Source organism: Camelus ferus, chromosome 1 (assembly GCF_009834535.1).
Source record: "Camelus ferus isolate YT-003-E chromosome 1, BCGSAC_Cfer_1.0, whole genome shotgun sequence".
In the NCBI taxonomy this organism is placed as follows: Eukaryota; Metazoa; Chordata; class Mammalia; order Artiodactyla; family Camelidae; genus Camelus; species Camelus ferus.
The window spans coordinates 77,817,235-77,840,847 of record NC_045696.1 but is presented as its reverse complement, the minus strand read 5'-3'; the positions used below and the strand labels follow the sequence as shown (position 1 = coordinate 77,840,847).

Below are 23,613 nucleotides of genomic sequence, written 5' to 3'. Positions count from 1 at the left end.
AAATGTAAAGGTTTTCATCTATTTTTTTCCCCCATCTTTTTTTCCCTTCTGTATGAATACAGAAGGCAATTCGGGGGACATTATATATGGATAATTGAGCATTAAACATTGAGGTGGTATTCTGGCAAGTCTCATGAGGTTATCAGATTTTGATTTTTGATCTTGCTTTTTTACCTACCTGGTAGTTGCTGTGAAACCCCCTCTGATAGGAATCATGTACCAACTACAGCTGGGACAGGAGGTAGTAAATGGAGCGGAGTCCAGGGCGGGTTCCTGTTGCACGCAGTTAGGGGTATGTTGTCCTTGTGAAAGCACTTCTGCTAAAGGAGAAAATGAATAAAGAACTGGTCTCAGAAGCAAACAGTCTCTGGCAATTACTGACAGGTGAGATTACAGATGAATGAAAGGAGGAAAATCAGATAAAAATGAGAGGTAGAATTAGTGCTGAAAGGAATGAAAAGAGCTATACATATTAATTCTATTCATGTAAATAGATTTCCACAGCTGGGATTTTGCTTTTTTCTAAGCATGTTTTTCCTGTCTAGTCTCTATAAAACAGTGGTTCTTCACTAGAAATAAATATAAATAAATATAGGTATATAAATATATAAATTTGGATAAGTGTGTGTGTACCTATGGCAACAAAATATCCCCATAGTTTACCTTTTGTTTAGTTGTTGGCCCACATCTCTTCAGGTTGAGGAACAAGGCTGTTTCCCTGGTTACATAAGCAAGAAGGAGGTACCAGCTGAGAATAGAGGACTGACATCCAGCTTTTGTGTAAATGTATGAATATATGCGGAATGAGCATTTGTGATACACTCTGCAAACTACTGCATGGTACCAGCATGATTCAAGTGTGCACTCTTTGTTAAGAATTTCTAATTCAAAAGTCTGGGATTGGATAATCGAATCCTCTTTCTAAGCTGGTAGCCATGAACCTGAAATTCTCAAATAATGAAGGAAAACTATTGCTTGAGCGATTCATCTGCCAGTTTGTTGTTTTCAATACCAGTTACGAAAAAGTAAAAGACCTTGAGGATTATCTTCAGAGTTTGAAAATGCACAAGGCCTGGACTCTCGATGGCTCTAAGTTGTGATCATGTTAGTCATTTCTTCCTTTCTGTTGTAAAATTTTATTCAATTTTACTACTTACAAATATCATGACAAGAGGACAAAATACTTTCTTTTACTCGCCGTCCTCCCCAAGTCTGGACATCTGCTTGTTACTATCACTTCTATTAACTCTAACTTGTTTTAAGTACTTTTCTCACCATCTCTGTCAATTTATCATGCAAGTACCAGGCTTCCTCACCTTGTCTGTGCCATGTTTGGAGATAATACAAATGTGTAGCTAATTTTATATGCATATACCTGCAGTTACTTCTCTTTTCTAAACACTCTTCAAGACCAGTTCTTCTTAAGCATGTTAGAACACCCCTTGATTTGTGTTTACGTCAGTATTATTTTTAGTGACACTGTACCCGAAACAGTCTCATGTCTCTTATGTTTCTCCTAAAGTTTCTACTCTCACTCCATAATCTTAAGATTTATAATGGCGTATATTCACTAGTACAATTTATCAGTAAGCAGACAAATGGACTACAGTGGCTTTTACAGTATGCAGTGGTATAAGGCCCAAATATACCTTTAAATAAATGATTATTTTTCATCATTGTATGTGTTAGTTATCTCTCAACAGGCCTTAATTTGCAATAGGGATAAAAAGAGAGGATACAAAATAACCTTTTCTTTATTCTTGGCAATTTATAAATTTTTTTGACATATTTCTGATAATGTCTCACAAAACAAATTTGCAGAATTAAAACTAAAAATTTTGTCAGATATCAGTGCTTCATATAAACATCCTTTAAGTATTAATTTGCTATTTATGTCATTTCTTCCAAATGTGAAGATCACACCAATGATGTTATATCGTTAATATAGAAAATTACTTACTGTCCAGAAATTAGATGGTGACAGAGCTAAGAACTGAATTCATGAAATTCAATACTTTTTCCTAAGTTATCAACCAATTCAGAGGAGACCCATAAAGCAGATGACAAGAGGGAATAGTGCCTTTAATCCTATGGATTTTGTTTACTCTTATGGACCATTGTTAAGTGTAGCCAAACAAATGTGCACATGTACACACAAATACACACAGAAACATGTCAGACTGCAAGACAGATGCAGACTTGATACATCTAAGGCACTGAAGGAAGTTGCATTGAATTAATAAATAGACATTATAGAATTGTTTATGAAAGTGTGAATGATCAGACTTGTATATCAACCATGATGGTGAAACGTGAATGGTTAGCAAGTCAAGTACAAGTAGTCCAACGAATCCCTATTAGCCACGTTGAAAGATGGAGTGTATTACTGAAGTGCTTTAAAAGGAAAGCTAATGTATGAACTTAAAATACGAAAAGTTCAAAATATTAAAATGCAGTGCTTTGGGCTATTATCAATAAGATTATCTACAGCACAGTTACAGCTTTTCTATCATTTCTGAATCTCTGCTTTACTTCTAGCAAGACATGCAGTTAAAGACACCAAATGGTAAACCAGTCTGTTTTTATACTTTTCAGTGATCCTGCAGTGATTTAATTGTAGAACGAATTTAAATTAATGGATAAGATGTCATTGGAGAATTATCTGTGGATTTTCAGTATCCTTACCAATGCTCATTCCCATTATAGTAGATAATTGGAGGAGACATTTCTTAGAAATATCATATGTGGAAAAGTTCTAGAGATTCTATTTGGCAGCAAGCTAAACAGGAATCACCAGTATTCTATGAGTAGTAAAAGGCTACATTTATCTTAAATTGCATTAGTAAACGTGAGAGAAAAGAGTGGGGATGGTCATTACTGCACTTTTCACTAATGTGGCCACACCATCCCTGGAGAATTTGCATGAGTTGTGAAGAATGTAGTTTAAGAGGGCTTTGTAACTAGAAGAAAGTGAGAAAGATAGTAAATGCATCTGAAATTAATTATATTAAAATTAATTATATTGAAATATAACTGATGTCATAAAGCTTAAAGAAAGAAGAGACTTAAGGTGAATAACTACTCTTACATATGGCAAAGGTATATTATTCTAGTTTAAGACGGCAGAACAACAAACAGTGGGGGACATCAAAGAAAAATGTTTATTGACTGGCCAAGAAGAATGAAGAACTCTACATTTTGTGTTGTCCAAAAAAAAGGAAGGCCCACTTTAAAAAAGGACTACCATTGGAGCTAAAATGAGAATCAAGTGTGAGAATCTTCAAATTTCATGATCGGTTGGCAAGTTTGCAGACAAAGATGATTATTATCTAGCACATAAAAGTGTAATACTAGCTTTCTCTTATAATTTCTAGATTATACAGATTCAGAATGTTTCCAACAACAACAACAAAATCTAAACATATTAGTTTCACAATATTGACAATGCGACAATCTGGAAACGTAAGTTAAAACTGATACAACTAGAGAGATACATGAAAGTATGATAAAATATTTGTAGTATCTTTGTCTCAAGGGATATGGATTTTTTCCCTTTGATATTTTATGAACTGTTTTTTAAGAGAATATGATTTTTTATAGTCTAAGTAACAAAACTACTTTAACTTGAGTCAAAAAAGAAATGCCACTGTATCTTTGGAAGAAATCCTGTGGTTTAATATTCATTTGTATATATTTAAAATTCTCAAAATAAGTAGATTTTGTTCAAAATATGCAGAATTTATTTAGTTGTAATTCTACTTTTTAAAATTCCATTATGTTTTGTATACTAAATGCTTAGTATAATCTCTAGAAGGTATGGTGGGTTAAATTGTGTACCCCAGAAAGTTATGTTCAAGTCTTAACTTGCAGTGCTGGTGTACGTGACCTTATTTGGAATCAGGGTCTTTGCAGATATAAGCAAGTTAAGATGATGTCATGGTGCATTAGTTTAATGATGGATGTTCTTCTTTAAGGGGACGTTGGGACAGAGTGACACACAGGGAAAAGATACGTAAAGACATGGAGGGGATTGGAGTGATACATCTGCAAACCGGGGAATGGCAAGGCATCTACCAGAAGCTGAGAAAAGGGAAGGAAGGATTCTAGCCCAGAGCCTTTTAGAGAACACTTAGGACTTCTAGCCTCCAGACCTTGAGACAAGTTTCTGTTGTTTTAAGCTACATCTTTTGTGGCATTTTGTTACAGCAGCCCTAGGGAAATAGTTGACATATTTTTTATTAAATAGGAAATTCCTCAGGACAGTATTAATAATGAAAATACTAAGCATTTTCCCACTTTCTAACACTAGGTTATTATTTAATAATGTCTTTTTATATTATTTCCCTTTAGAGCATGCTATCAAGAATGCACTGAACTTTCATATTGGCTTAAAAAAAAGAGAGGAAACCATTAAATAATTAAATGTGTTAAACTAAAATCCCAAGAATTTGAAGACATTACCTCTCTACATCTTTATGCTCTTTTAAGCGCTCATCAGGACTTGAGATTATATTTTTTGTGTTGTTTATATGTTTATTCACTGCCCCTCACTACTGAAAGCAGTGCCTTTGGTTGTCTTCACCATGGCTGGCGCGTGGTAAGTGCTCAGAAGCATTGTGGGAGGCTCCCCACGTGGTGACAGATGCAGGCATGGCAGCTCCGGGCTTGGCATACCCAGCAGGGGACAAAGGTGCCTCAGCTGCCCCGGCTGGCTTACTAGGACGCAGCTGAGGTCATATACCACATCTTAAATAGGCTCTGGGGCAAGGAGATGGTGTGCTCTGCGATGCCATTGGGGGGACAGTGTGGTCTTCACTGGAACCACAAGGGGAATCAGCCCACTCAGATCTCACAGATGAGATGGTCTCTCCAACGAAAGGTTGCTTGCCATGTAGAAACAACAAATTTAAGTACAACAGATTTCAGTAAATAATTTTTCTTATATCTTATCTCACTTCTGACGTTGTCTTCTCAGGACACAAGTAGAACACTACCACTGATTTAAATATTTAAAATACACCTTACTTTCTTTAGAAAAAAAGCTGGAGTTTAACTTATTTTTACCTTAATTATGGAAATCATTTGTGGCGAGCTTTAGTTAAAGCAGTGTTTTCTCTTATTTCAGTTATTTCTATGAACAATTTTTTTTTCAGTTTCTTCATATATCCCTTAAAACACCCAATTGTATATAATGTTCAGTTGCAATAAATAAACATTCATGAAGCTGTCTGGAAGACATCCAATCTTCTGTTCCTTTAAATGAGAGGTGTTTAACCGAGGTGTAGCAAAAGGTCCGTGAACCCTGAACATGACACGCGCGTTTTGTCTTGTGTGCTCACAGAACTTTTTCTGGTTAAAGAATTCATAACTTTGAGCAGATTCTTTACCGGATCTGTGATTCTACCATAAGGAAGGGAATCAATGCCTGAAAGTAGTGGTTCTCAAATGGGGGTGATTTTGTGCCCCAGGAAACATTTCAAAAAACTTTCGGTCATTACAATGGGGGATGAGAGATTGTTTCTGGCATCTAATGGATAGAGAACTCGGATGCTCCTAAACGTTCCGTAATGTACAGGACAGGCCCCCATAGCAAAAAAGAACTGTGCCTAAAATGTCATCAGTCCCACTCCTGATAAACCTTGCTTGAGCTAATCGACTTATTCTACATCTCTCCACTCAAGACTAAGATTTATAAAAAAGCATAAAATCCTCAAACTACATTATTTTAGCTTCTCTCTATGAAACTTCTTGTTCCTTGGCGTGATGTTGTCACTCAGTTTCAAGGCATGTTACAAAACTCTGTCCCTGGAAAGTGATTTTATATGCTGTGATGCTGTGAATGGGGCATCCCACGAGGGCTTTGTTTCAGTTACTTGCAGATTTCCTTTCAGATCTCATTTCTAGGAAGATCAGCTCTGGCGTATCATAAATGGATAATTTGAGGTGAGACTGATCTTATTTCTTTTTTGTTTTGATTATTAGGAAGATATAGGCAACCTGAAGCCTATCTTCTTTTTTTTTTTTTTCACATAAGGAAGCATTTATTTGAGGTTTAACATGAAACCGTACAAATAAAATTTGTATAAACAAATCCACATCGAGTCATAAGAAGATAGCAAAAGACAAAGTAAAAACAAAGAAAACTAATTGGCGGCTATATACAGTTGGACAGAGCTGTGTCTTGTACACTAGAAAGTCTTTTACAAAATTATCCTCTTAGATCAGCAGGAGACCAATCTTCAATGTCGTCCTGCAAGATGGGTTACTTTAGCAATCTCCTCCTGTTCTCTCCAATGTTCTCCTTTAGTATGGCTGGTGGTTGTTTTGGTGATTGTCACCCCCTCGAGATGCCTTGCCGTAAGTGCTCTGTTGGCCACTGTAGTCTGCACGTCCCTGTCCATATCCATAGTTCCCATAGTTACCCCCAGTACAGTCATAGCTGCCATAGCCACTATAGTTTTGATCACCACCATAGGCACTATTGTAATTTCCATATCCTTGATCATAACAGTTATTAAATCCTTGGTTCCAGTTTTGGCCCTGGCCTCGTCCACAACCCCGTCCACGACCCCTAGTGCCACCTCGTCCACCAGCTGCAGCACCTCTACCTCCTTTTTGTTGTTGCTGTTGTCTATATACCTCTTTGGGCTGAGCAACTTTAATCTCTCACTTCCCAGAACCGATTTGATGATATCTGCTTTCTAACAGTTTCTTTACTGGCTCTCCATCTATATACGTAATAAAACAAAATCCTCTTCTTTCATTTGTCTGTGTATCCATGGAAAGTTCAATATTTTCAATCTCCCCAAAGGCTCCAAAATATTCTTTAATTTGTTCTTCAGAAGTATCTGGGCTCAGTCCACCCACAAAAACCTTTTGAGGGGGGGTTCTTTCCCTTTTAAAGCTTTTGCCCTTTTAGGGTCTATCAATTTGCCATCCAGTTTGTGTTCTTTCAGTTCCAAAACCTTATCAACACTAGCAGCACCTTTGAAAAGCACAAATCCAAATCCTCTTGTTCTTCCAGTGACAGGATCTGTTTTAATTATGCAATCTACAACTTCCCCAAATCAAGACAAATACTCAGTCAGATCTTTCTTGCTTGTATCTCAGCTCAAGCCTCCAATAAACATTTTACCATCATCCTGCTGATTCTTGCTGGGATTGATCTTGGACCCCTCTGCGAATTCCTCTGTGTTGCTGTACTCGTTCATGTCCTCCATGGCGGCGGCGTTGTCGGTGGGGGGGGTGCTGGTGTGCAGTCCGAGTCACAGCAGCAGTGGTGGCGGAGCGTTGTCCCTATCTTCTAATAGTGTAGTTTGGATAATCTGATTCTTGCATCACTTTGATATTCTAATATCTATTTTTCCTAGGTCTTTACTTAGTAACTTGTAATTTTTTGGTTAGATCTATCATAAGTAATTTTTAATACAATCTACATTTTTTTTTCTTTGGGTGAAGTAAATAAATTTAAAATCCTGTGTATCATAGGACTTAACATGAAAGATAGCAAGTATATACAGTTGACCCTTGAGTAACATGGATTTGAACTGTGCAGGTTCATTTATATGCCGATTTTTTTTCTTTATAAAGATGTATTACAGTACTGCATGATCTGTGGTTAATCAAATCCATGGATGCAGGACTGCGGATAGGGAGAAACCCCTGTAAAGTTACAGGGGGCTCCAGAGAGCCAGTGCCCCGGACCCGGCAGTGTTCAGCGGTCAACTCCAGGACGTGATTTCTTTATGCAGTTTATACCGCTTAATTCCTCAACATCAGTGCCATTTCATATTGCCATCTCTATTTAGAGTATACATTCTATATCATTTTTGTATCTTCTACAGTTACACTCTTTAGTTTATTTCCTTTATTTAACTAAAAAAAAAAAAAAAAAGTAGCACCTATTGTGCTAAGAGGCACTGTGGACCTAAATATAAAGTTGTTTTTTTTTTTTCTCCCAGAGCTTACATGGTAACAAGGGAGATAGCTTTGTAAATCCATAATGACAAACAGAAATATGCTAATTTGTATGCTGTTAGGAATGAAGAATATGCTCTAAGTATATGGTACAAAAAGTAGCCTCATTGAGTCTCACAGATGCTGACTGACTGAGAAGGGGGTGTATAGCTAGACATTCTCTTTTTTTTCATTTATAAAACTAAGATAGAAAATGATAGATATACAGATATATTGAAAAATGCATAGAATACATATACATATAGTATAATGTGTGATAGATACATAGATTCAGTGAACTTCCAATTGCTTTTAGAATTTATTTTGGTTGTTTTTGGTAAAGCATCCAATTTACCATGGCTTTTTAACCATTCTGTTAACCACCTTATTTCTAGCTGTATATAATCTATCTACTTAATAAGGAAGTTCACTCAGGTCATTTTAATAAAGATCAGCAAGACAAAGCTCAGAATTAGCCTGGGCGGAACCCAGGAATTTTATTATTCCCTTATTCCCCTCCCCTACAGCACCTCCCATTTCTCCACCCACCTACCAATATACTGGAACCCATTTGTTGAATCTAGTCTGCTTTGGACACATCCAGTTGAATGTGATCTAAAACAGTGTCATAACTTAGTAATGTTAGCTGAAAACTGGGTTCACCTCTTGGTGGGTGTCGAGCCAAAAGACACAACCAAGCCAAAGATGGGGAGAAGGAAGGATTTGTTACTAGTAAGGAGAACATGGGGGATCTTTCCCAAAGCAGTGTATCCCCAATAACAGAAGTGAGGAAGTCTTATGATATGAGCACATACATATTCATGAAGGGCCTTAGATGGTAGGCGGAGCCTAAGCTTTAGCTGATGGAAGACGTGAGGGTCAGAAAAAGTCAACATCAACATCCTTTAGGCTTCACTTACCAAGGAGGTATTTAAACTCTGCAGAACAGCTCAAGACAGTGCTTTGGGCTGGTCCTGACCACTGAAATAGGACCGGAGTCTTTACAACTGATTTATCTTTCCTGTTGTTACTTCTCTTGCTTTTTGTTCTCTTAACATCTTTATTACAGAGACCTGTTCAAGGACAAGCACTGTGGCCAAACTTAGATACCAAAATGGCTAACGCCAAAAATTGCTTCTCTTACGTCAAGAAAGCCATGCCTGGTTCTCTTTCTCCAGGGACCCCCTACCCTATCTGGTTAGAGTAATAACTATACATTTAATGATCAAAACCTTTAAAAATAAAATGTTTGTTAGACTTCTTCTAATCTTAGTGTTTTTTCAAACTTTATTTCTCAGTGATTATCAGAAAGGGAATTATTGGTCAAATGCATTTGAGAAAATTACATGAGTTTTTTTTTTTTTTTTTTAATTAATGAACATCCCAGGGCCTTCATTGTGTGTGGTTATTAAAAGCATTTTCCTATAACATATGACTATAGAACACCTAATTGAAAGTAGGTCATTCTAAAAAAGATTGTAATTATGTGTTTTTTTTTCAAGTTATCATATACTCTTATGGCAATAACTTGGTCACTATTCATCACTATTACTTTTCTAAAAAATTACATTTTCACATTAGCTTTTTTCTACAGGAGTATCAAAGCCAACAATGATCCAGGTTCTATTATGAGTGGAGAAAGTATTCTAAGAACCCTCTTAGATTTTAATATTTATCAGGACTGTGTGATAGAGAACAAGAATGCCTGGAGCCTTTAAAAAAATAATCTACAATTCATAATCAGGATCTTTAAAATGTAAAGTATCAGCCTCCTTAAAAATGAGGACACTCTTGCTAAATGCTAACCTTGGAGCTACTTAACTGCTGTATTTGCAGCAGGGACTAGTGTTAGTACAGGGGAAAAATAACAAACATAATTCATGCAATTTTTAGTAAATTTCAGTTTACCAAAAAGGTGTATTTGTGTATATGTATGCAAAATATACATACATATGAAAAATAAGACACCCTAATTCATTTGCAATTGGTGCTGCTGTGCTTTACATCGCCTTTGGATCTGTGTGGAGATTGACTAGAGTTCACCCTTATTTTACAGTTAAATAATTGGAAGGAGGAATCGGCAGTCATGCTTCCTCTTCTTGTTTTTTAAATATGTTAGGAATTTCAAAAATAGTTGAGAAATTTGCACAGATTAAATTGGTTAGGCTTTTGCTTAAAATTAGAGCTAAAATTAAAATGAAATGAAACTCGTTCTACTGTTGAGTTTTTTTCTTCCTAAAGCATCTGTAAGCAGAGGTTGATGTGTCTAATATTATTTCAGACTTCCTAAATTGGTAAATACATACTGTGCCAAAATGGGAGGTTTGCTGAGGATCTGACCAGAGGTAGCATCACTCCTGGACTAGGCAGAAGCTTGAGGAAATAAACTCCAAATAGAGGTCTCCAGAATTAAAAGAAAAAAGAAAAGAAAAGAAAACAAAGTAAAAACAAAACACACACAAAAACTTTAAACAAGAACATTACTACTGTTTTGTCTTAATTGGCTCTGGGGATCCACCTGCTGAAATGTGGGACTTTCTTCCCAGGAAAACCCATATTTCTTCCCATATTCCTTTCACTCTCATTTAGTGTTTGAGTGAATCCACTTTCAGACACGCATTCATCCTAGACCACCTGGCTTTTCTATTATTGCAGCAAATAGAGAGTTACACTTTCTAGTCTCGAAGTCCCGAGAATCACGTTTCCAAAGGTTTGTGGTTGTTTTTCCCTGAGGTTTTTCACTTTCCTTGGGCTGTTTTCTTTTCTTTGAAATGATTAGCGGTAAAAACCTAAAAATGAAAGGAGCCTGAGGGCTTGTCATCTGAGCAGCCAGATGGGAATCTGCTGAAAGAAAGGAAAAAGGACCTGCCGACAGCTTGCCTAGGCGGGAGGAGCTCTGAGCTTGCCGGGGTGTTTGCTGGAGCTAAGTGGAGTCGTGGTCAGAACTCTGCTGTTACATTCACTTGAACACTACATAGGCTGTTTTCAGTCTGACATTTTTTCCTATTTTCATAGCTGATGAGGCCCACCAACCAACGTTGTAGGTAGAGATGGATAGTTAATTACCTGGTTGTAATCCAGACACATGCTGGATAGTTAATAGCTTCTTGGATGCTGGATAGGCTCCTCAAATTTTCTTACAATAAAATGCGACTAGTCACTCAGCTAGACAAAATATACTTGAGAAAATATACGTGAGAAATTAAATAATAGATGAAGAATGCTAGATTAGTGGGTCTCTAATCCCCTTCTGCCTGTCTCTAAAAATCTAATTCCTCCAATAAAAAAGACGATCCATGGAGGTCCATGAATATACTCAAATGAGTAATTTAGTCAAATAATTCCAAATCACTTAGATAGAGGAGTTATTTTAATATCTCCCTGCTATAATACATGATATATACTGATTTCAGTAACATTAAAAAAAAACTAAATATTATAAATCCCAACAGCATTTTGTAATATTCCACATTTAACATATTAAGTTCAACATATTAATTTATTATATGCAATATACACACATTTATGTTATATATGTGTTACATTACACATTTGAAAAATAGTAATACACGTGTTATAACTTGACTTATTGTATGGATAAATCTTTATACTTGTATTCCAGGACTGCTTATAATCTTGTGGTCTCCCTAAGAGGTTGAAGACCCACAGATTTGGAATCTAGTTGATTCTCAAGAGATAGGTTATAACCTTCTTTACCAGGGTGGATGTGTAGTTTGAAAAGTATATTTACATTTTTATAACAAAGCATTTTTGGTTGGTGAGAGTATGGGGGAAAGAGAGTGAGAAAAGATGCAAAGTAGGCTCTTCAGAAAGGAGAGTTGAAACTCAGCAGAAATGCCAGTTGTGAGATTTCAGAAGTGAATACAAATTGTAGGGAGGCCGTTGCTCACATGTAAACTGTACAAAACTGCATCAGAAGGCAGAGGAGAGAGAGAAGTGTAAACAATAAAACGTCTGAATTGGAAGCAGCTTCTAGAACCTAACGGGGGAAGATTCTGATAGGGCTTTCCCCTTGGAATCATGTTCCTCCAACGCATTTCTCCTCCATCTGGTGGGCTCTAATTGCAAAAGATAGGGTATTTTCAAAAATGATTTTGTTGAGCTAAAGTTTCTGTACTCTGTAACCTGAAGACATCAGTGTTTTCCAAAAATAAAATTTTGTTTTATTCTTATATATGGATTTCTCAAAGAACTGCACTCATCCATTTACCTCTAGAGGTTCTGATTTTCAAGAGATAATACCTTCTTCTAAAAAAATTGATTTAATTTCCTCCTTTTAGTAGCGAGGAAATTGAGGCTTGAGATTTAATTATTTTTACAAGAGCCTGGATCTCATTACCTAGAACTCCAAGGGAAACTTACAGAAGAAGCAAAAACACACATCCAAAAATTCAAAGTATATCTATTAGGGAGATTATAACAGAATTTTCAAAATTTCCATATGAGGGCTTCTCTATCAAATGGGGCAAGTTCCACGTAGGTTAATGGCAACATTCATGGTGTGAGGAGATTCAAGTAGATGAATAAAAATGTCAATTTTATATATCAGAGTTAAGATCTTCACAAAGTAGATGGTTATTTTTAGAGTTGATTCTATTGATTTTCTCTGCTGTTCAGGACGCACTTGGGTTTGTTTTCCTCGTAAAGACATAGCCAGAAATTCCTGTTATGAGAAAGTAATTATATTTTTTGTAAACTGTTTTCCCCTCACTTTTGATTTTTAATCCCTTCTCCATTTTCTCTTCCAGTATTTTTTTTTTTTAATTTCTTTTCTGATGTTGGTAGTGCTGCATCCCTGTCTAATCTAACATTCATGTGGGCTGTAAAGAAAATATCTGGGTTGTTTCAGTCAAATAAATTTTCTGATATACATTTGGGGATTTTAAGAAGCAAGCAAAAATCAGCCTTTCTTCCAAAATAAGCACTTAGTAACTTCAAATCCTTAGTTTTTTGTTTTTTGTTTTTTGGGGTTTTTTTGCTTTGCTGTAGATATCTATATAAAATTGCCAATGGAATTAATAAATTCACATATGTCATTTATTGAGGATAGCGTTCAAAATTGAGTGAATTGGAAAAGAAAAGAAATTCCAGGCAAAAGTTATATCTGCAAATTGTCCTTCTAGTAAATAGTAATAGAAAACTAATGCTTAGTCCTTCTGCTCAAATCCTTAAACTCATATCCTATATGAGAATATCCTCAGCATTGAAATTCTAGCCTGTCTTTCTGAAAAGCAATTCAAACAATTGCCTACTTCTTGCTGTGTAGTAGAGTATCTGTGACTTCTAAGAGTTTTAATTTTTAGATGGTTCTGAAACATTTCAAATGCAAGTGAAACCTATTTTAAAAAATAACATTTAAGTAGATTTTGTCTGAGCTAAATGATACTGGTGACTGAAAGAAAACAGCACCCAATCAGTCCTAAATGTGTCCTCTCCGGATGACTTCAACTATACCCAGGGCTTTGGTTCCCACCTTCATGCTGATGACCCTCTCAATTTACTTTGCCAGCTTTGATCTCTCCAGTGAACTCCAAAGCTGCATTTCCAACTACACACTAGATGTCTCCACCTGGATATTCTATATGATTGTCAAATTCAACATGCTCCACAGTGACTTTATTGGTTTTTGTCTACCCATCCCCTTTCCTCTCTCCTGTCCCAGGAAAAATGCTTTCATTTTCAGTGGACAAAACCATCAACTCAACTGGCTATCTAAACAGCAGAGATAATTGGCTCAGAAGCAGCTAGGGCTGCAGACCTGGTGAGAGCTGATTTGGCCTTGTTCTTTAGGATTTTTTGGCTACATCATTCTTGGAGAATCAGCTTTGTTCTCAAATTGGCTTTGAAGGTTACACAATAGTTTCAGTAGTTCTAGATTTTATTTCTTCATTCACATTGTTCAAAAAGAAAGAAAGCGAATCTTCAGAGAGTTCTTTCCACAGAGCAAGAGAACTTTCTCGGAAGCCCTCGGGGTAAAAAAAATCCTCCTAGCCTCCTGGCCAACGGAAGGTGTCTGGCTTCAGCCCGTTTCCCTAACCAGTCCTGTGGCAGGTTCTTCAACCTTGTCAGGATCCACACCTTGAACTGTGGGTGAGCAGTCCCACCGAGTCACATGACTGCTGTGTAATGAAGAATAATATATTGGATGTTGGGATAACCACAGTGTCTAGTATTCCATATTCTCCCCCTGTTTAGAGATTGTTTTGGTTACAAAAACAACTATTGAGTTAGCATAAATGAAAACATTTATTGAAAAGCATAAAAAACAATCTCAAGGAACTTAACTTCAGGGAATCAGCCTGACATTTCAGAAACTTGACAGTTGATCAGCCATGTGCTTTCTTTCCCTCTGTTGCTTCATATTCTCTGATCTCAGCTCAACTCTGCATTTCTGTTTTATTCTCTTGCTACTGTCCAGGAGAGTTGGCTTTCTCTATTTCTTTAACAGAGTGTACGAGGTCAAAAAAGACTACACAGTCAGTAGTTACAAAAGTCTTACACCCCCTCCCCATGCCTGTAACTAGGACTAGCTACACTTTTGATGTCTCAATCTCAAGTTCCAAGAATGAAAAGGATGACTGACCCATCCATTTCCAGTGGGTGTACGTACATTAGTTGTTGTGGGAGATAATGGAGTGTCACATGACATACGAGTCCCTATTCAAAGGTAAGAGGGAAAATGAACAGGAGTAAAATGGCATATTTGTGTATCATAGAAGTGTTTTTATTCATCTCGGTCCTTATGGCTTCACTTCTTCCTGAGGCAGATGAAATAATATCTACCTTTAAATGTGCTAGATCTTAAGCAATCTGTTAAACATGGTTTTTTTTATATGTATATGTATATATATACACACACACACACACATATACATACATATCTCATTTCATTCCTTCAACAAACTTATGAGAAATGCACTGTTATGTCCATTTTTAGGAGCCTGAATTGAGGCCCAACGAGATTTAATAGATTTGACAGATGGCAAACCTGATACCGTATCCCAGATGGGTCTGATTCCAAAGCCCCAACTTTTTTCACTGTTCATACCATCTGTACATGGGCTTTGGAACCAGACAGATCTGATTTTGAATTTTGGCTCTGCCACTTACTGGTCATATATTACTGGCTGACCTCTGCGTACTTTAGTTTCCTTTTCTGTAAAAATCTGAGGACAACAGACAGCCCTTGAAGAGGGCTTAAAATAAAACTCAAGAATAACTAGCCATGTATTTGGCAACTAGTAGGCTATCAACAATAAGTTACTTTCCGTTCCATCTAATCTAGGGAATACTATTTGGGAGAAAATATATTGGAGTTGAAAGGGCAGACAAACAGGTTTACATTGGGTAGTTGTCAGTAGCTTTTTGACCACATTACCTAACGTATGTGCCTCTTAATTTTCTCACCTCTAAAAGCAAGGAATACTCATTTCATTGGGTGTTTGTGACGACTGAATAAGATAATATATAGGAAGTCTTATTCATCCAGCCTGATTTTAGTGGCGAGCTGGGATTGAGGTATTTGTATGTATTAAATACATGGTAAGTAGTTACTATTTAAAATTTTAAATTAAAAGGTGGATACGTTTTAAGGATACATACTGAGGGGCCTTGGTAGAGCAAATTTTGAAAATAAACCTCTACTCTTTACTCATTTTAACTTGAAGATAAGAATGTATTTTATTCATTTGGCTGCTCTGATGATCCAGACACCAGGTTAGGTGATTTGCATTTGTATCTGGGTAAATATCTTGCAAAAATAGACAGTATTACTATCCTTTTAGAGATGAAGAAACTGAAACTCAGAGAGAATTTGTAACTTTTCAAGGATATAAAGCTCAGTGGTAAAGTAAGACTCTCTTTGAACATTGCTGCTTCTAAACTGTATTTTATATTAAAATGAATCAGGGATATGTAGCAATATAGAGAAGATAGCCTATGAATTTGTAGATTTGTTGTATCACTATACCTTGTGCTGTGAGCATAGAGATTTTGTTTTGTTTCATTTATTTTGTGTGTAGGGGAATAGCAGAGATTGATTTCAGGAAGGTTTTATTTTTATCTATGTCCATAATAAGTATAGGACAATTAGGTAATGAATCCAATGTTATATTGACTTCTACAACTATGCCTCAGTGTTCTAGTATACAAATGGCAACATTAATAGCAATCATAAAATAGCAGTGGCTTTCAAAATACCACACAACTATGTCAAAAAATTGCATTAGTGGTAAACTTGGTATAAAGAACTAGGAGAAGAAACATAGTTGAGAAAACTCCCTGCTTTTAGTTTCCTGAAGTGAACATTTAGTTGCTGTGACCAAGATCTCACCAGCTGATGTTCCCATATTTGTTCAAAGAAAAGATATGTCAATGATGAGGTTAGGAAAGACCATGGAAGGTTAACAAGTTTAACTTCCTGTTTACTGATGTCTAAACAAATTTGAATGTGTTGAGCATATATAGAATTGGAAGAAAAATGCTGGTAATTTTATTTGAATAAGAAATATCTGGCCTATTTGGTGGGTTCTGTATAGTAGATTGATGCCTTTTATATATGTAAATGTATAGAAAAATAATTTTGACAAATTTAATCTGCCAAGGATGGTATGCCTGAAACTTCAAGCCATGAATTGTGGTTTTTAGATACTCATTTGCTTGTGAAACTTTAAAAAGCTAGATCAGAAAGTTACTGTCACCATTAAGTTTTATCGAATTACTTTGGGAAACAGAATATAAAATAAGTAATGTCAGTGACAATAATCCAAAGGAATTTCTGAAGAGTTAATACTGTGTTAACTTATACAGAGAGGAGATCCCAATTAGATGGCCGTTGGTTTTACTGATTTAATATATTAGTATGTTGATAAAATCCTCTGACTTTGAAATATTCTTTGGCTTTAACTAATGCATGCCTTTTAATTTTAATTTAATATTCCACTAATGAATTTTAAGAAAATCTAAAATGGGATATAAAATATGAACATTTTCTTTTTCCTCTTAGCTTCAAGTAGACATTTGAGGAAGCAGAATATATGTATTCTAGCTCTAAGGTGGAGAAGGCTCAAGTTTGCCAATCCCAGAGAAAATTAAGAGATGTGAGGGAATTTACATCACACACAAAGTGGGATCTCCACAGAGTAGGGCGTAGGGCATAGGCTTGTTCACAGTTGCTTCCCAACAACCATTGACTAAAGCCTTATATTTTAACATTGAAATTTACAGATAGGTAACAATATGTAGATAGACAGATATAAATGGATCTGATGTTTTTCCATTTCTCTCCATTCATATTTTTCAAATAATTCCCTAGTCAGACATTTTGATTTGAGAAATTCAAGAAGGTGTGTGTTACACAATTTTTTAAAATGTTTACTTTTTAGCTCTTAAATATTTTATATCGGACAAGATTTTCATTTAGTCAACAAATGTTTATTGAGCACCTATTACGTAACAATATATATGTGATCATCACAGACTGACGTAATGAACAAGGCAGTTTAGGTGTTATCCTTGAAACAGCTTTCATTCTTTCTATTAAAGAAAACAGTAAACCATGTTGACTGTTGACTGTCGACTCCATGGTTCAAAGAGAAATTATTTGGGGTATATAGATTCACAACAGAAAGTGACAAGAACAGGCAGAAAAAAAATGAGTAGTTTTGTATTTTTCTGCTAAGGATAATGATTTTTTAAATTGGATCAGATAAAGGTTTACAATTGTTCTGCATTGCTAGCAGACAAAATAAACATTAAAAAAAACAAACAAAACAAGCAAACAAACAGAAAAAAACAGAGCTCAGGCCTACCTCACTGTTGCAGTTGGAGAGAGACCTAAATGGGAAGCTCAAGGGGCCATGGGAGGAAGCATTCTATTCTGAGTCTGGTGGTCCAGAGCCTCAGTCACAAGTAGTGAGGAGGTCTTACTAAGGTATCGGTGGAATGTCCAGCATTATCAACTGGTAACTCTCCAAACACCACAAGAAAAAAATACTTCTGATCAAACAAACCTAAGTTCATTGTATTTCTACATTACAGTTGGGTGCCACCTTGACAAAGCCATCGTAGGACTTCAAAATGGGAAATTGGCACAAGATATTTATAGGCTATTAGGACTGAACTGGGTAATTTTAAGGTGGATCTTGCAACATGCTGAACTGATTGGCATTGAGGAAAATTTATGGTAGAATTACCTTGAACTGAAGGGCGCAGGGAGGTGAGGATCTTAGAGCAAAACTTGATAATGAAGCTGTTTATGATTCACTCATACCTTTCATAAGCAGGCATTTTCTCAACTAAGCATCTAAGTTGTTTTCCTTGCTCTCAAACAGAAGAAAAATTATACTTCCCTGTAGAATTATTTAGCACAGGGGAAAGGAGGTAAATTTGACTCCAGAATTATTTAACACAGGGATGGGAGAATATGCCTGTTTCCCATGATGTTTAACACAGGAATAGGAAATTATTTTGGTTGCAGATTTCCAACATGAGTGCTATGAAGAAACATAAAGTAGGCCAGGAGAATAGAGAGTAAGAGAATTATTTTAGTATCACCCAGAAAGGCCTTTTTAGGGAAGTGATATTGGAGCAGAAATCAGAATGAAATGAACAAATGATCCTTGTGGAGATGTCTCCAGGAAGAGGAAACAAAGCACAAGGCCCTGAAGTGGGAGGATGCTGGGAAGGACAAGGAGGCTGGGACGCCTGGAGCAGGGGGACTAGCTGCCCCAAGCGGTGATGGTGAGATGAGGTCCAAGCGAGCATAGGACACAGGTCAGTAGCGCCTTCGAGGGCCTGGCCAAGAGTTTGGGTTTTATCCGAAGTGGGAGGAGAAGTCATGGTAGGGTTTTAAACTGGTGCTTGATGTGGTCTGACATAATTGTTTTCAAACTCACTTTGGCTGAGTAATAGGCGGTTCCGGGAGGAGTGGCAGCAGGGAGGCCAGATAGGAGGCTCCTGCAGTGGGAACAGGAGAAACAGTGGTTGTTTGGACTAGGGAGGTACTTCCAGGCTGTGAGATGCATTTTGACAGGCTTTGCTGACAAATGTGACATGAAATACAGGTGAAAGAGAAGAGTCTAAAGTTTTTTGGACTGAGCAGGAGGATAAATGAATGGTAGTGCCATTTACTAAACAAGGGCAACTGTTGAAGAAGTGAAAATGTCCTGCCCTCAGCTTCAGTGATGTCACTTGGATAGAATCCAAGATCCAAAGGTGTCTTTAGGAAGAAAATACTTTCCAAAGCTTATTGCAAACATAGTACATCAGGATTGGAGGCAGGTAGATCAGGTAAAAACACTAAGAGAAAGATGAAATAATTTAGTGATAAATGCCATGAAGAAATTAAGAGAGAATAAATCAATGGAAAAGCACTGGTAGCATTGCCTTGAGATGGGAAAACCTCAAGAAGGAATGTGGCTTGTGAAGATGAGGCGAAGCCCTCCAGAGTGATCTGGCTAACCAGGCAGAGGCCTTGAGGTGTCTTTCAAATATCTTTAGTTTCTTTGGTCTCCATCAGTCAACTGGGGACAAGAAGCTTGAACAGCCAGTTTTTAACTGATTTTATTTCTATTTAATCCCCAGACAGTGGTAGAGTGTACCATGGAGGCCAGAATAGACTTCTGTTTTCTTCCAAATATTCTAAGACCAGTATTTATGCTCAGTTTTTAATCTCCTCTGGACAGGAAGCCACTGTCAGTCATCTCTAATCCCAAGAAAAGATTTAAGGACACAATGAGAGAGAAGACGACTTATGATAGGAAGTGGTGGTTCCTGCAGGGGCTTTGTATTGAAAGTCATCAAACACCAACAACAATTTACACGTGGTCTCTTGAATGAGAAGGCACTTTTGTTATTCTAAAGTTTTAATGAACTAAGGGGGTTCCTAGACACAAGAGGATGCATTCACACAGAATTTGAACTACACTCTCAGATGGATGTAGTCAAGGTATAATACCTCTAAAGAAAGCTCTGTTAACAGTCAATATATCTTAACTCTAAAATATTTTGATAAGCTACTTCAGTTCAGTTGTGCTCTTGAAATGCCCTCAAATGTCCTACTTTTGAGGTGAAAGGGAAAATAGATAAACCTAAAGAAAATGGGTTACAGGACTAGGCAGAGGTAAAATTCCTCTTATGATTTTATAGTCCTTCACTCCTTTGCGTATTTGTCAAGTTGGCATCATTTAAGGCCTCTGTGATGTTGCTTCAACCTCTTCCTCCATCTCTATCAGCAGAGAATTTCTTACATGTCTTTAATTTCAGCCAGCTTCCCTGAAATATTTAATTTCCAAAGAGCAGCCACTCACTGTTCCACGTAAATGTTTATCTTCCTCCTACGCTCCCTCTCCCTCTCTCCTCTTGCCTCTCCCCCTCCTGTCTACTGCAGTGGATCCTAACTCTTGTATCTTTGAAGGCTTACCTTGACAATGTTGACAGCTGAATCACAAAATTATCACAAGGATGACTTACGGATCAAACAAAATTAAGTTTATTAGACCTACTAAACTGAGGAAAGAGAGCTACCTTTACAGAATGTGGAGGTCAGGGGAGGCTGTTTATAGGTTTTTGAGGATATTAAACCCAAAATGGACCGGGGAACTAAGGAGATGGTTTTATGTGGGCTATTGCAATATGGAAAACTTTTTTATTAAGGAGGAATTTCTCAAAAAAGAGGGAGAAAACCTAGGGTTATATAGAGACAAATAAAGAAGTGAATCTTGAAGGAGATCTTATTTGAAGGGTAGAGCAGGGTGAGGGGAGATTTCCAGAAAAGAGTGGCAGGACAGGGCTCAGCTAAAGTTCAATTGTCATTGTCAGCCTTCTGGACTCAAGTGAGTGAAGGCAAGTCTTTCAGGGGCAGAAATGGTTGGCACTGGGCAAACTTTAGGATTTCTAGACAAAGCAAGATGAGGATATTGCTAATCTTATGAGTAACTTATTCGGCTGAACAAGCTTTTTACCCTAATGAGCAAATTATTTGTCTGGATAAATTGATTTGCAGAAAATTCCCGAAGTAAACAGTAATGTTAACTTACTGGCTTACAGCCCTATCTTCCTGGCAAGAATTTTCTCTAACAAATATTTAAGTCATACTGACACAGGTGGCCTCAGTTCTGAGTCTTGATCAAGATATGTGGACATGACTAGACTTTATTCTCAAAATAACTTTGCCTCACCTCTTTTTACGTGACATTTCCTGTCTCTTCTTTCTACCATGTATAGACACAAAACTTGAATCTCTACAATCACTGTATGATATAGTATGGCTTTCTTTCCATACAAGTCATTTGTAGACTGTCTCACAACTGTTCTCCACTTGGAATTTGAGGCAATCAGAATTGTCTTTCATGTTTCCTTGTGATATATCCTTTCATTACTTTTTCTGTCTTCACTCTGCCTCCCTCTTTCATTCCCTTCCTCCTTTTTACATCCTCAGCCCCCTTTTATTTCCTCTTCCTAATCATGTTCTACTCAACACCGCTATGCCTAAAAATAAGTGCTCACCTAGCCAAGTCATTTCTGCCTATGTAGTCTGTCCACTTCCGAAATTAGCTCTTTGCTTGGTCCCCATCCAAGACATTGCACAGTTTAGCATTCAGCCTAGTCATCTCTGGAAGCCTTACCTCCAAGCAAATTAATATCCAAGGACAGATTTACAAACAATGCAAAGATTCTTTTGGGTAGAATGTTTTTCCTAGCACTCCAGAATAACAATAATAATAATAGTATCAATAAGAATATTTTCAAATATCTGTATGCAAATAACATTCAAGAAGTTTCCATGTGCAAATTGGGTTCTTTAACATCATCATGAGAGAGGCAAAATGGGTGTTACTTAATTTGTCAGAAAACAGAATGAGAAGGCTTGTGTGACTTGAACAGCCTCACTCAGCTAGTTAAGTAGCAAGAGTCAGGAATTAAAAAGAATTTCCCTAATCAAGTCCAATGGTAAGAACAGCCCTAGAGTAGCTATTCACTTCTGCACTGGCAACTCTGATAGGTAAAGTTGGTTTTAAAGTATTAGATTTATATCCAAGTCTCTAAATATCTAATAGTGATGGTAAATTTCTTAAAATTTCAGATACCTGAAAGTGAATATCATTAAATTTCAGTCTTATCAGGAAAATGTATGATTTCCACAATTTCTATGTTTGCTTTTCCTATTATATTTTTCTTATAAGTTATTCCACAGTTATTTGCAGACAGTTACCAGCCTGAATAATATTGTTGGTTCTTTGGTTGTTTAATAAGAGATAAACTGATAAAAACATTGTATCTGGCATGCAAAGCACCCTGTATTACTATATGTTAAACATTTATTGTCATGCTGTCCCGATGCTGGCAAACCTCAGTCCATATTTTAAAGTGGATTTTGCATTCTAGGGCTTGCTAGTTTAATAAAAGTTGAACTAAGCTATTAAATGCCAACTACATGATCAAGAATATTAGTGCTCTGAATACGTCAGTTTGGAAAGATACGGACATAAAAGATTTACTTCTTTAATAGTTACACACGTATGCATTTCCATCTTTTATTTATTAACTCTTACATATCATCATATATTTAGTGGTAACTTTAACAGAATCTGTACTATGCACCTACTGTCTGTAAGACCAAGCAAGTTATACTGCATAGGATACAAACAGAAAAAATACAGGCCTCTGCACTCAAGTGGCTGGTGCTTTGGTAAGGCCAATTAAACGCAGATGCAGTGACTGTAATACAGCGTAGAGAGAGCTTAGTGAAGAGGGCAGCAGGGGAGTGGTGGCTGGCGAATTAAGTCCTAAGGCCCTGTGATCTGATGAGCACTGGCTTCACGGATGTCATTGGAGTATTTGAATGGCCTGGTAAATAATGGTTTTAAGTGCCTGTTGAGAGTGACAGTGCTAGACACCGGAGATTCAGATATAAATAGTCCTTGTGGTGGCTTTGAAGGTCAGAACTCCATAATGATTTGGTCTGTGGTACAGTGTGATGAGAAGTCTAGTGGAGGAATAAACGTGCAGAGGAAGGTGTGACTCATGTTGACTGAGGGGATGATACCTTACTAGCATTTTAAAGAATGAGTGGGTGGCTCAAACAAGGGAATTAACAGAATCAAGGGCTCATAGAGCGATTCTAGTGTCCTGGTTATTATTCGCACCACATCCCGAAGAAAGGAATGCCTGCATCGTGTTCCCAAAGACAGCTAGCTCTCAGGATTGTCTAGCCATCTAGGAAAATTGGGCTCTGCTCTCCTTCTGAATTAATATGTTTTAAAATTTTTCTCTTATTGATAGTGTAGTTCAAATAGACTTTGGAGACTCCGTACATGAAAATTTTGGAGATCATTGTTTAATTATTTTCCCTTGCATGTTGCCTTTTTCTTCTGTCACGTAGTTCTACAACATGACATGTAAGCCCATTTCCATTACTTGATACATAGTACTCACTCCACCCCTTCTGTTAAGAGCGGAAAAGCCAAAATACAAACCGCAAGTGAAATTGGCTATGAGTATTTTACTTACACATCTACCACTGGGTTACTTTCCTTTAACTGACATTACAATTTATTTATGTTTGATTTATGCCCTACTCTGTGTGTTAAATGTATCCTTTAAATTATTTAGAGCATTGTGAATACTCTATGTGTA

The 23,613-nt window shown here is 36.8% G+C and overlaps 1 protein-coding gene and 1 pseudogene across 11 annotated transcripts in view; one reads left to right on the top strand and one right to left on the bottom strand.

Annotated features, from left to right (window-relative positions):
* Positions 1-23,613, top strand: part of NAALADL2 (N-acetylated alpha-linked acidic dipeptidase like 2) — a 1,180,690-nt gene that overhangs the window by 914,849 nt on the left and 242,228 nt on the right. The window lies entirely within an intron of this gene.
* Positions 6,026-7,395, bottom strand: LOC102511342 (annotated as a pseudogene).